General features: G+C 42.5%; 1 protein-coding gene across 4 annotated transcripts in view; it reads left to right on the forward strand.

Moving 5' to 3' along the window:
* Positions 1-14,382, forward strand: part of NAA50 (N-alpha-acetyltransferase 50, NatE catalytic subunit) — a 328,119-nt gene that overhangs the window by 143,588 nt on the left and 170,149 nt on the right. The gene's annotated exons all lie outside the window — the stretch shown is intronic.

The following is a 14,382-nucleotide window of genomic DNA, read 5'->3' on the forward strand; positions in this document are numbered from 1 at the left end:
AGCCCGACAGGTACTACAGGGTTCCGGACACACATTATCATTTGTATAAGGCTCCTTTTGCAGATCCTGAAACTATCTCCCAGGGACCCAAGGCTGTAGCAGCTACCTCTGCCAAAAACCCCCTCCCCTCTGAAAGGGAATCTAGGGCCTTAGAGAGATTGGGTAAAAAAGTTTACACTTCTGCTACTCTTTCGGCTAGGGCCTTAAACTGTCAATTCCACATGATTCAGTATCAGGAATTTGTTAGATCAGTTAACTAAAAAACTGTCCTCGTCTGGACCATTAGACAAAAAATATGTTCAGGAAATGGTACATAACATTCAGCAGGTCAGTAATCATTCTTTAAAATGCGGCTATGATGCACTGGAGGCTTCCTTTTAGATCAGCTATGACTGGTACAGTGATCAGAAGGCATGCATGGTTAAAAGAGCAGTCCTTACCAGACCATGTTAAATCAAAGCTCCTAGATGCTCCCATGGATAAGCTCAATTTGTTTGGCTCCCCTGCACAGCAGGTGCTGAAGAAGGTGGAAGAGAAAGCAAAATCTGTCCAGACAGTCAAGGATTTCTTACAGGTCCAGCCTCCAAGGTTTAGCAGGAACTGGCCTTCCAAGAATTGGTCCTTTCCAGACACCTCCAGAGCTCAGAGAGGCAGGAATAGGCGCCCAAGAGGCAGGGGTCAATCCAGAGGTGCCTACAGGGGACGTCAGTGGCAGCCTAACAACCAGCGAAGTACTGCCACAGATCCAGCCACCACCACTTCCACAGGACAATCAGTGACAGCTCTGAGACCGCCTACCAGGGAACAACTAGAAGCACCCTTAGGCGGAAAGCTAGCCTTATTTTCAGTAAACTGGCATCACATCACAGGAGACGAATGGATTTTACAGACAATAGACCAAGGTTACAGGTTTCACTTCCATACTCTACCAAGGAAGAGAGGAATGCCAAACCTACCTCCAAATCAGAAGACAAAAGCTCTAGAACAAATACACCACTTACTAAGGATGAGAGCTATAGAAAGGGTACCGTCTATGGAACAAGGGCAAGGATTTTACTCCAGACTTTTCCTGGTGCCAAGAAAAGAAAACCAATGGAGACCTATTCTCGACCTGTCCGCTCTAAACACATACCTCATTGTTCCAAAATTCAAAATGCTGACCCTACAGCAGCTTCTTCCCATGCTGGGCAAGGAGTCTTGGCTGGTAACTCTAGATCTCAAGGAGGCATACCTGCACGTCCCCATACGTCCAAATTGCAGAAGATACCTCAGATTTCTTGCAGGATCAGAGCATTATCAATTCTCAGCATTGCCCTTTGGCTTATCTACTGCGCCCAGAGTATTCACGAAATGCCTGGCATCAGAAATTGCTCATTGCAGGCTTCAGGGAATTCAAATTTACCCTTACCTGGACGACTGCCTGTTACAAGGCGACAACAAAACAAATTAGAAAAAGATTTGAAAAAGGTCATTCATCTACTGCAAGCCCTGGGATACACAGTCAATATAAAAAAGTCAAGGCTGATACCATCCCAAAGGATAATTTTCTTGGGTGCAGAGCTGGACACATCAAATCAAATGGCATCCCTCACAGCAGAAAAACAGAAGCACCTTCCTCTCTCTTTCATGGCATTAACAAAGCAGAACCAGCTAACAGCAAGGAAAGTCCTGCAAGCCCTGGGTTACATGGCATCCTGCATAATATTGATTCCACATGCCAGACTACATATGAGAAAGTTACAATGGTACCTAAGGAATTTATGGTCTCAGCACAAGCACAGCCTAGAAACCCAAATTCCAATAATTCCATGCCTGAAGCAAGAATTCCAGTGGTGGGCTCAGGCCTGTCAATCGAACAAAGGGCTGCCCTTCCACAGCACTCAACCAAGCCAGACTATCACAACGGACGCCTCAGACCTCGGTTGGGGGGCACACATGCTGGACAAGTGCATACAAGGCTTATGGACTCAAGACCAGCTGAACCTACACATAAATCAAAAGGAGATGCTGGCAGTAAAACTGGCAATTCAGACATTCAGACCATTTCTTCGACAGGGTCAATTGCTGATAAGGACGCACAACACCACAGTTATGTGGTACATCAACAAACAGGGAGGCACACATTCATACCCACTATGCCGGATGGCAATGGACCTCTGGAATGTGGCCCTGAGCTTCAACATTCAGTTACAAGCAATATTTGTACCAGGAAAAGAAAATATACTAGCAGACATCCTAAGCAGAACTACCACGGATGCCCACGAATGGATGTTACATCCAGACATCTTCAAATCCATTACAGAGAAATGGGGACTACCAGAAATAGACTTATTCGCATCGCCACACAACCACCAATTGAAAAAATTCTGCACGAGGGCATACCACCCACTTGCTTGGAAGGTGGACTCCCTATCTTTCAGTTGGAAAAACCTGACAGCATATGCATTCCCACCTCTTCCTTTGATGCACAAGGTGCTATTGAAGATCAAAGAAGACCGTCCAAGGATCATCCTGATAGCTCCAGACTGGCCGAGGCAGCATTGGTACCCATTACTGAGGAACATGTCTCGGGAACAAATATGGCCTCTGCCCCTAGTTCCCTTACTGTTAACACAGAGCAACTTCAAAACCCTGCATCCAAACCTGAAAACACTGCAGCTGGCTGCCTGGAACATTGCATAAGACAAAATAACCCAGATTTATCTCAAAGGGTTAAAGACATTATCTTGGAGGCTCGCAGACCCTCAACAAGAAAAACTTATTCAGCAAAATGGAAAAGATATCTCATTTGGAGTGCAACAAAAGGAGTAGATGCATCATTGGCAAACATAGCTAACATCCTGGAATATTTAGCAGAGCTTTTCCACAATGGTCTGTCTTACTCCTCCATTAAGATTCATGCATCAGCAATTTCAGCAGAATACAACATGGATCCTCCAGTCTTTTCTCAACCTCTACTCGGACAGTTTCTCAGAAGAATTAAAAATGTAAAACCACCAAGGAAACCACCATTGCCTATTTGGGACTTTAACTTTGTGTTAGAAAAGTTAACACTCCCCCCTTTTGAACCAGCAGCAACAGCAGAATTACAGTACTTATCTTGGAAGACTGCATTCCTGCTTGCAATCACTTCAGTCAGAAGGGTTTCTGAATTACAGGCATTAATGGCAGTACAGCCCTTCCTTATCTTCCATCAGGATAGAGTGTCCATGAGAACTAATCCTACCTTTATGCCAAAAGTGGTCTCCAGAGTATCTTTAAACCAAGCAATACACCTACCAACATTCTTCCCCAATCCACAGAACAGGGGGGAAAGATTGCTGTGTATCTTGGATGTACACAGACAATTGCGCTACTACCTGGACAGAACCAAGAACTATAGAAAAACTGACCAGCTTCTGGTAGCATATGCCACAGGAATGGAAGGAAAAGCAATTTCAAAACAAACAATCTCAAAATGGATAGGACATTGCATTAGATTTTGTTACTCTTTTCATGGAAAGGCAACTCCAGAAAACATCAGACCTCATTCCACAAGGGCTACAGCCACTACTACAGCTTTCTTACGAGGAGTGGCTACCAAAGACATTTTAGAGGCTGCTACTTGGAGCTCCGTGCATACATTTGCCAAGCATTATAATCTGCCTTTATTCTCCAGATCCCGAGCAGGTTTTGCCACTGCTGTTTTGCAAGGGATCTTAACTACACCATAAACTCTTAGTGCCTCCTTAGTGCCTCCTCCTCCCCCAGTTTGGCTATGGTATTCTACCCATTTGTAAAGACTGCAGATGCATCCTTGAAGGACGTAGTACAGTTTTGTACCTACCATAAATGTAGATGTCCGAGAGGTATGCATCTGCAGTCAGGATTACCCACCCTCCTTCCCCTCTGTGGTACTCCTAGGGTATTTGCCCATCTTGTAGCTAGCTGGGGGAAACTATTATGGTGTATTTGTTTGTATATATGTATATACATGTTTATTTCTATTTGCTCTCTCTTGTTTGGAAACATTTGCATTTATCCAAATTTAGCCTTCCTAGAGGGCACCTGGCATCTGGGGCAAGAAACACTGAGGAAAATGGCGTCGGCTGATGCCTTTATACCCGCTGAACTGCAGCTATGACGTCGGGTGAAGTGCGACATCAGCTGAGGCCAGACCCAGACTTTGGAATCCGGCCGACCGAAGGGCTGCCTGAGGCCGGGACAACCCATTTGTAAGGACTGCAGATGCATACCTCTCGGACATTTACATTTATGGTAGGTACAAAATTGTACTTTTTGTATATTTGTATTAAGTTAACACGTTATGGGGATGTCCTGAGAGCGTTTTTTGTCTAAGGTTTTTATTAAAACAGTCTTGTAAAATGTGACATGGGTTCCATTATTGACAAAAACTATAAAGGATCAACCTACCAAATGTTGGTGGACATGAAAAAGCTGTCCTATATAATAGGTGGGAAAAATGGCTCATCATAATGGCTATGCTTTCCATATTATCTTGGATTGTGAGTGGTCTTCCAGGTATAGACAAAAAAGAAGAATGTTTATATAAAGTTATCAGCTTCAAATATTACCCATAGGTGGGGAATGGAATTTACTTTGTGACAGTCGAGATGTATTTTGGGAGCCTAGAAGGGAAAATATAATGAGGAAAGATTTGTGAAGAAATTTATGAAAATACTTATGAAAGACGTGAATTCAGTAGCAGGAACTCTTGAGAGAATTTAGATATTTAACTAGGAACAATAACTGGGTTAGATTAGACAAAAGGAACATGTATTTTTAATTGTGAACTTTGATACAAATCCAGTAACGGTTTCAGTTCATGCACCAGTTACCAAGATAAAAATTAAGAGTTTTCAAGTAAAGATGAGACACTGGCATTTCCACACCTACATGTTAAAAAGAGAGGAAAGGACTGGGTAGTGGAGATTATTGGGGAATTTAGTGAAGATAGAATGTACTGCAGAAGTTGTAGTGATTGGGATAAAACAAAAGTGAAGCTTAAATAGGGTAGAAATCTGAGAAGTCTGGTTGATGAGAATTGAGGGCCTGACAATAGTTAAATATTACAGAATAAATGGAAGCTCTCAAAACAAGAGGAGGCACAATTGCAGAGTGCTAAAGAGAAAATAAGGGAGTACTTGGATAATAAGAATGAGTTTAGAAAGATTGCAATTAAGCAACTTTTTTGATAACTCCAGAGCACTAAAATTATTGGCACAACTTGGGCAACAGAAGGTAGAAAGGATTGTTGCCATAGTTAGCAAGCCTATAACAAGAAAAATAACCAGAGGTTCTGTACAGGTATTAAGTTCACAAATTTTACAACAATTTGTTTAAAGCAGTTAAGTGGGGAAATTGAGAAAAACACAAATGGAAGCATTTTATGGAAGAGTTAAATATGCTAGGGTTAGAGGTAGATGAGGCTCAGCAGTTTAGCTGTTGAGAGGAGTTTAAAGAAAATTGTTGTATACCATTCTTCAGGCAAGTCTCCAGGAATAGATTGGGAAGCACCAACATCCTGGAAAAAAGCTGTGGTGGCTGTAATACTTAAAGACCCCATCAGATCCAGCTTCATACAAGCCCATTTCAATTCTAAAACTTTACTATAGTGTTTGTCTAACAGCTAAAAGAATGACAGCAGTCTTGCCAAAATTAATAGATGGCAATCGGTGTGTTTTTTTTTTTTTTTTTTTTTTTTTTTGGATGGGAGGCAAACATTTTGACATTGTTTAATAGAACAATGATCATCCACTGCTTTTGTTGGTGGGTCTTGATGCCGAGCAAGCATTTGACAGAATAAGCTGGGAATTTGAGTAGAGAGCAATGGAAGCATTTGCATTTCCTAATGCAATAAGAAGTCAAGAAGGGGGGGGGGGGGTTCATAAGTTATGTCTGAACCCAGGAACCAGATGGGGCTGTCTCTCTAAGATGCCCTCTTTCCCTTTTACTTGTGTTCTCTTTTGAACCATTGGCAAAGAAAATAAGGAACTCTGAAATTCAAGTTGGTGTGGTATTGAATAAACAGTGGCTTCATTTGCAGATGATATTTTGTAATCTGATAGAACCAGAAAAGGACATTTCAGTGTTGTGGAACATTCTAAGATGGTTCCAATTTTTTTCAGGATGTAAAAGTAATGAAGATGAAACGAAGGCTGTACCTGTAAACTATGCACCCACATGTGAATTGGTTCAGCAGTACCTATATTTATGGGGACATGATAAAAATGAAGTATTTAGAAGTATGGGTAAAAAGGATGCTGTTGTGGCAGATAATGTGGGAAGAGGCTAAACAAAAAGAAAATACAGAAACTGGAAGCTCTTGTCTATGGGTATATGGATAGCAAGATAAAAAGCAGTAAAAATGTTTAGTCACTTTAGTCTTGTACAGACATCAGGTGTATGTTATCAACCAGAGAAGTTGTGGGATAGTAATAAAGTTGAAGGATTTTATCTGGAAAGGGAAGAGGTTAGGAATCGAGTGGGTTAAGCCGATTCTTTCAGTAGAACAGAGGATAAGGATTACACTAGTTGAAGAGATATTTTAGAGCTACACAGTTGAGGGTTATATACATAACATAAGCAAAAAAAAAAGCTACAGTTAAAAAGTGGGAAGAGATTATGATGAAGCAGGTGGGAAGAGATTATGATGAAGCAGGTGGGAAGTTCAAGAAACAAGTAAAAAGGAATTTTGGATATTAGTTCTCAATATACCTTCTACTTACGAATATAAGTCAACACTGGAATGGAGAAGGAAGATTCTGCTGATTTAGGGATGACTAAAATTATAGCTACAGAGAATAGGGGAGGTTACTAACATTTATTGGAGGAAGCTGGCAAAAGAATCAAAGTATTGGTAACAAATAAATTAGAAAGCAAAATGTAATAGAATGGGAAGAGCCCAAGAAGGCATTTGAACTGCAGCCTTAGTCTGCTTTCCCTATCCGATATTGATATCACGTTATAGGCAAAGAGAAAGTGATAGAGAATCTTGACTGAAAGACCTGCACTGATTGCGTTTTTAGTTAAATGTGCTGTTAAAGGGAAAATTTAGGGCATTTAAAATATTGAATGACAACTATAGAAATCAATCGGAGGAGGTCAGAAAAGATTGGTAAGAGATTTGATAAGATAAACAATTCACAAAAATTGGGAGGACGTATTTATTGCTACAAAGTATGCCGCAAAGTATAAAAGATTTAGAAGTTGTGCCTGGAAGTGTTTTGCAGAGATACTTGCATACTCCAGAGAATTTTTCCTCAGGTGGATGGCAAATGTTAGAGGTGCAATGGGGAAGAAGGGCAATGAGTTGGCAGACTTGAAAAATTCCTTAAAGAATTCTCTGTCAGGAATTCTGGGTGAGAAAATGAGTGTTGGCTAAGAAATTTTTTTTTTGAGCTGGAATACTCTATCTGAATTGGCTAGACGAAGTAAGACCTTGTTGAGTTTAATTCTGGTGGCTGCCAAAAAGCAAAGTCTAAATCTACCATACTTGAAGTTGTGAATATTATAACAGATGTAAAAAAACAGGAAGTGTGATCTTTTGAAGATTAGGAATAAATTACATGTTAAAAATAGAAATTATAGGAACAATACCTGCAGAAAATGTTTTGGAGGGGGGAGGAGGAGGTTTAGGGGAAGGGAGGAGGAGGTTTAGGAGAAGGCAGGAACTGAACAATTTATGTCACATTGGATTGATTATACATCATGTGTATTTCATGCAATATAATGTTCTTAAATGTGAACTTGCTAATATGATGATACACTTTTTTATAAAAAGTAATAAGTTTACCTATATCACAACTGGTAATTCAATATGGATGTTTAAAAAACAATCTACATCTGCAGAACTAGACAGTGGAAAGAGTGACAGCACTTTGAAAGCCTTTTTATTGTGTTGTGAATGAGAGTAACCCTGTCTCAACAAATTTCAGACTGTATATGTTGCATCAAGGGAAGCTGCACTCTTTCATCACCCAAGGCCCATTCTACCCAGGACTGGCTACATCAGCTGCCTTCTTTAGAAATTATTCGGTGGGCCATGTTTGCAGAGTGACCAGTTGAACAAGCCTCTGCACTTTTGTCAGGCAGTACAAAGTTAATTTAGTTTCTGGTGTAAAAATTCTTCTTTGGGGCTTCTGTAGTCAAAGGGTTGTTTGTCAGGTGGTGGTGGGGTTCACCCAGGTATGTAGGTGGGAACTGTATTCTGCATGTGAAGATGGACCACTTCTACTAGACTTGAAAGTTATCTTAATATGAAGTTTGTAGGAAATGTCCACCTCTAGCATTGCTTACCCAGCCTTCCTACTGTGGAGGCCTTGCGCAACTAGCCAGTGTCTAGCTTTTACTAGAGACTACCTACATATTGTATAACCATAAGCCTGTGTGCAGAGAGATGGAGTCGCACAGCATTATGAAGCTGGAGGAGAACTAATGCTTGCAGCCATGTAGGCCTGCCTAGACAGGTGTTCGTGTTTCACTGTTGCAGTCATCACCTGTGGTAGCCCTCGGCCGGCCCGAGTACCAGAGTCAATGTTTTTCCGCGTCAGCACCTGCCTCCTGTAGACTGACGTCAGGTCGTCAGTGCTATAAAGCAAAGCAGCTGACTCCATTACATCAGTCTTTCTTGCTGTGGAGCCCGTAGCTGAAGCAGTTAGCAAGTGTGCTGGTCGGTTTCTACCAGAGCTCCGATTACAGCTGAAAACGTCTAAAACTTAAATAACCCGTTGGGGGTCTCTTTCTTGCAATAGCAGATGTCCGAAAAAGTTAATTGTCTCGCCTATGGAAAGCAGATCCCACACTGAGACTTCCATTCATGTGTTTCACTTGTTTAGTTCTAGACCACAATGTCGCTGGTACTGTCGCAGGCACTGGCTTCCGAGGAGATCTTTCACACTACTGATTCTAGTCAGAAACAGCAGTCTTCACACCTGACTACAGTTTCTGTCAGACTGATGAATAGTGTTAGCCTAGAAGCCATGCCACCCCTAGAAAATACACCTCTAGCCACCATCTTACTCCCGCCCCTCCACCCCAGGCCCAAATGCTTAAGATGGCGGAGGATCTTATTCCCCTTATCAGGAGCAGTCAAGCCACAACTTCTAAAAGGAAAAGACACCCTTCTCCTGAACTATTGACACAGCAAGATTCTGAGGAATCAGATTATTCTGATTTTTGAAGAGGAACAGCAACCTCTAACTGCTTATGAGGATTCAGATGCAGAGGAATCCATCCCTTCTGCCTCCCCAACAGAAGACCTCTCCTTTGGGGAAACCGTCCACACCCTCAGGTCATAGCCCAGGAAGCAGTAGAACCTGTCCCCGCAGATCACACGGGCAAAGGCTTGTATTCCAGGCTTTTCCAGAAAGGAGGGCAGTTGGTGGCCCATCCTGGATCTGTCCATTCTGAACACATCCCTGGTGGTCCCCAAATTCAGAAATGCTAACCCTGCAGCAGGTGCTGCCTATGCTGACAAAAAATGCCTGGTTAGTGACCCTGGACCTAAAAGATGCATACCTCCACATCCCCATAAGGGAGTCCTGCAGGAAATTCCTGTTTCAGAGCAGGCTGACAGCACTTTCAGTTCTTTGCTCTTCCCTTTGGCTTATCTACTGCTCCCAGGGTTTTCACCAAATGTTTGGCCCTGGCCATACCATTTTGCAGACAGAGAAATGTACAGATTTACCCATATCTGGACGACTGCCTCATTCAGGCAGAGTGCAAAGAAAAGCTGCTCCAGGACCTACACATTGTCAAAACCCTCCCAACTTCCTTTGGGTTCACCATCAATGAGAAGAAATCAAAGCAAACTCCTTCCAGGAGGATCATTTTCATGGGAGCACTGTTGGATACAGCATCCCAACTGGCCTTCCTGTCCCCAGAAAAGCAGAGCTTCCTGCCTCTCTACTTTACCAAGCTGGCATCCAAATGTCACCTCATAGCGAGGTAGTTCCTGCAAGCCTTTGGGTACATGGCTTCTTTCATCCTTCTAATTCTTCTGGCCAGGCTTCAGACATTGCATGGGACGCCCACCTAGCAGGCAGGTGCACCCAAGGTCTTTGGGATGCCCAACACCTTCCCTTGCATATCAACCCGGAGGAAGTTATGGCAGTGCTAAAGGCTCTGACATCCTTCCAACCCCATCTCATGCCAGAAGCAGTCCAGCCTCAGATCCAAATTTAGTTTTGGAAAAACTAACCTTACCACCCTTTGAACCTGCTGCTTCAGCAGAACTGAAATTCATCTCCTGCAAGACTGCTTTTTGCTAGTGATCACCTCAGCAAGAAGGTTTCTGAACTTCAGGCACTGATTGCCATTGAGCCCTTCATCATTTTCCATGCAGACAGGGTTTTCCCTTGGGACTAACCCCTTGTTTATGCCCAAGGTGGTATCTAATGTGACTCTCGACCAGGCTATTTATCTGCCCACCTTCTTCCCTAATCCTCAAAACAAGGGAGGAAAGAATTATGCCTCTCTACACGTGCGCAGACAGCTCATACTACCTGGACCATACTAAACCCTTCAGAAAAATGGGCCAACTTGTCAGTTTTTCCCTAGGGGCAGAGGGGAAGCCCATTTCCAAGCAGACTATTTCCAAATAGATATCACACTATTTCTGCTACAGATTTCATGGGAAACCTCCCGTAACATAAAAAAAGTTCCTGCACGTGAAGCAATTGCACGGTCCCAAAGGTAACATAAAGCAAAAAAGAACAGAACCAGCAAAACTTGGATCCTGAAAATAAAACTTTTATTTTGACAGGTTAAAAAACCTCCACATATATAACACTTTTGTAACCGACCGGTTTCGGTAGGGTATTACACAACCTTCATCAGTGAAATAAGACAAAACAAAAGTGTGACAAAGCTATATAAAGAGGTTACAAAAAGCCCATTGGTTGGTTCAAAATTATCATTTAGACCAGGTGGGAATAATCCCCCCAGTTTGATAATCCATTTCTTTTCTTTAGTATTGAGTATTGAATGCCAACCAACTTTATTTGTCCTGTTCCCTTGTATGATATCAATAACCATAAATGTGAATTTGGCAGTATTGTGTACCAGAGTATGTTTATATAAGGCATTCGTTAACTTGTGTGTCCTAATATTGCTGATGTGTTCTGTGATTCTGATTCTAAGTGGCCGGGAAGTCTGTCCCAACATAAAAAGCACCACGGTGACAACTGGCCAGATAGATAAGCCAGTCACTGCTACAGTTGGCAAAATATTTTATATCATGAACCTGTGAACAGTTCCGGCTGGAAAATTGTTTGGATTTATCAATTTTATCACAACTGGTACAGTGTCCACATGGAAAACACCCTATGAGTGGTTCCCCTGACAATGTGGTTTGTTTAAATTGGGTATTGTTGACCCTGCTGCCATGTTTGAAATGATTAAAATACTCAGTGTTATATATGTGGAGGCTTTTTAACCTGTCACAATAAAAGTTTTATTTTCAGGATTCAAGTTTTGCTGGTTCTGTTCAAACCTCCCGTAAGTCTTTTCGTACCCATTCCACTAGGACAGCCAACACTTCCACAGCATTTAGTTTGGTTTTGGAATATTTGGAAGTGGTGGTGAACTTTGAGATTTTATTGCAACAGGATTCTAGTTTAGAAAAGATGGAGGAAGATAGGTTGGTTAGTAGGGGAGCACCATACATTAGTGAAGGTAGTGGCGAGGGTCTGTCTTGTTGATGGGGAGATGAAGTGGGAGTTTCTGTACAGAATGCTAAGTTTCTGATGGATTTTCTTTATATTTAGCTGAATATGGGTATCGAATTTTAGGTGTTTGTCAATATCAACTCCAAGAAGTTTAGCAAAAGGAACAACTTCTATAGCGGCTTGTAATCTTGAGAGGTTTTGTCTAGGTGGATAGATTTTGAGGGAGAGAATAGAAGGCTCTTTTGATTTGTTGACCTTCAGAGGTGATTTTGGAGCATCCAGTTCTCAGTAGTTGAGAAGGCAGTTTGAGTTTTTTGTTTGGAGCACAGGGAGGGTTAATGCAGAGCAAACTAAAGTTGAGTCATCTGCATATTGTACTATCTTAGTGTTAGGAATGGCCGCATGGAAGTCATTAATGAAGATGTTGAGCATAGGGCCAAGAATGGATCTCTAGGGTACCCTGGTTGGGGTGGGAAGGAAGGCTGAGGTGCCAGTCTTCCATTTTACTGTCTAAGATCAGTCAGAGAGGTGGCTGTTGAACCAGGCAATGGTGTTTTGTGAGAGGTTAAGATTGGAAAGGTGGTGAAGAAGGTGGGTATGGGAGACTGAGATGAAAGTCTTGGAGAGGTCAAGGAGGACTGTGGATACAAGTTCTCCGGAGTCACGGGCATGGTTTACGATGTTTAGAGAAGAGCTGTTATTGTGCTATGGCCAGGACGGAACCCATGTTGTGTTGGGGTGAGGAGTTGGTTACGTGTAATGAATGGCATGAGCTGGAGGTGGATGCATTTCTCAATTTTTGAAATAAGGGGAGAGAATTGCTATGGGTTGGAAGTTGGTGAGGTTATATTTTTGCCTCCTTTATGGAGGGGTAGGATAAAGACTGCACGCCACAGTTTGGGGGCATATGATTCTTGTATGGGTCTGTTGAGTATGCTAACTGGGATGAAGATGCTGTCTTCTGCTATTAGAGTGAGGGGATATTGTCAAGAGCATTGGAGCAAGGTTTAAGCTTCAAGAGACTTTTTAGATATGAGGTGGGGATGGGTTTGAGGTGGAATATGGGAGGTGAGTTTGGGATGGAAGGTTGGGCAGAGGGTTTGATTTGTGGGGAGGTGCTGTTTGGGAATGTTTTAGTGAGTTCAGCTATAGAGTTAGTAAAGGAGTTGAACAGAGTAGCTATTTCTGGGTCAGATTTACTAGTCGGGGCAGGAAGAAGGCAAGACTGAACAGTCGGTGGTTAGGTGAGCTCAGAGGTAAGGAAAGTAGGGAGAATGTAGCACTTGTTTACTGTAGTTGGGTAAGTACAGAAAGGGTCACAGAAATTCTAGGCTAAAGGCAGGGTATTAATGGACCCTTTGGAAAGGATTCAGTATTTAACCTGGGGGATAAAGTGAATACTATGCAATAGGTATGTGCTGCCACCTAGTGGACAAGCAATAAACGACAGGAGCACTTGGCGCAGTGTAGAGACAGTTAAAAAGTAATTTTAAGAACAAAATGGCATTCCTCAGAGGAGTTCCCACCACGGACATCTTGGAAGCTGCCACCTGGACCTCTGTCAATACCTTTACAAAACATTACCACCTTCCTCTTTTCTCTAAGGCTAGGGCAGGGTTTGCCTCTGCAGTTCTTGCTTACCCATACCTAGGATTCTACCTATCCTTCCACCCTTTACCTCGGCTTTGGGAATCCTCCCACAGGTGGTGACTGCAATAGTGAGACATGAAGAACATAGTACAGTTGTGTACACTTGCCATAAATGTAGATGTTGGAGTGTATTCACTGTTGCAATCTTGGTTTCCCTCCCTCCATCCACCCATTTAACATCTTCCCCTAGGGGGGCACAAGGTCCCCAAGGTGGCTCTTGGCCACCAGGACCACTTCTCTCTTTTCCCTTGTGCTTCTGACGAGTTAGAGCAAGAAAAATTGATGTAATGACATTGGCTGCCTTGCTTTATAGTACTGACGACCTGATGTCAGACTACAGGCGACAGCAGCCGGCGCACAAAAACATTGACTCTGGTATTCAGGCCGGCCGAGGGCTACCACAGTAGGGATAACCCACCGGTGATGACTGCAACAGTGAGTACACTCTAACATCTACACTTATGCTAAGTGTACACACCTGTACTTTCTACAACCTGCAATACTCCAGGTTGGTGAAGGTTACTGTGCTGGGTACAAATATGATGCAGCTAAACTGTGGCTGTCTGGTACAGTTTAAAAAAAAAAAATCCTGTTATATTGCTATAGTGACTCTGTATGTAGTTATGGTTTTGGCATAATGGTTAAGGTCTTCAGCTTATAGGCATCAGGGTATAGGGTTCAGTTCTGACCTTGGGGTTATTGTAAATGTCCCTTTAGGAGCAGTTCACCATAGTGTTACCCGACAAAGTGAAAGCACTCACTCTGCATAGATGAATACTAGACTGTCATTTCCGCATGCTCTTTTGTGGTAGAATGGCACGCGTGTGTGCGCGTGCGCACACTGCAAAAAGCTCTTTATGCAAGTGGAACAGGCGTGTTCAGAAACGATTCTGAGGGGGTACAGACACTGTAGGGTACTGTTGCCACATTTACTTTTTTCGGGAATTCTTACTGTGTTTCTCGTAACACTTTTCAGTCAGTCTTCTAACTCATCTATTTGATGTGGAGCTGTTTTGTAGAAATACCCACCAGCTCTGAAAACATTGCTTACTTTTTGGGAGCT

The sequence above is a fragment of the Protopterus annectens genome, chromosome 5.part1 (assembly GCF_019279795.1).
Source record: "Protopterus annectens isolate FY-2018-M chromosome 5.part1, PAN1.0, whole genome shotgun sequence".
NCBI lineage: Eukaryota > Metazoa > Chordata > Ceratodontiformes > Protopteridae > Protopterus > Protopterus annectens.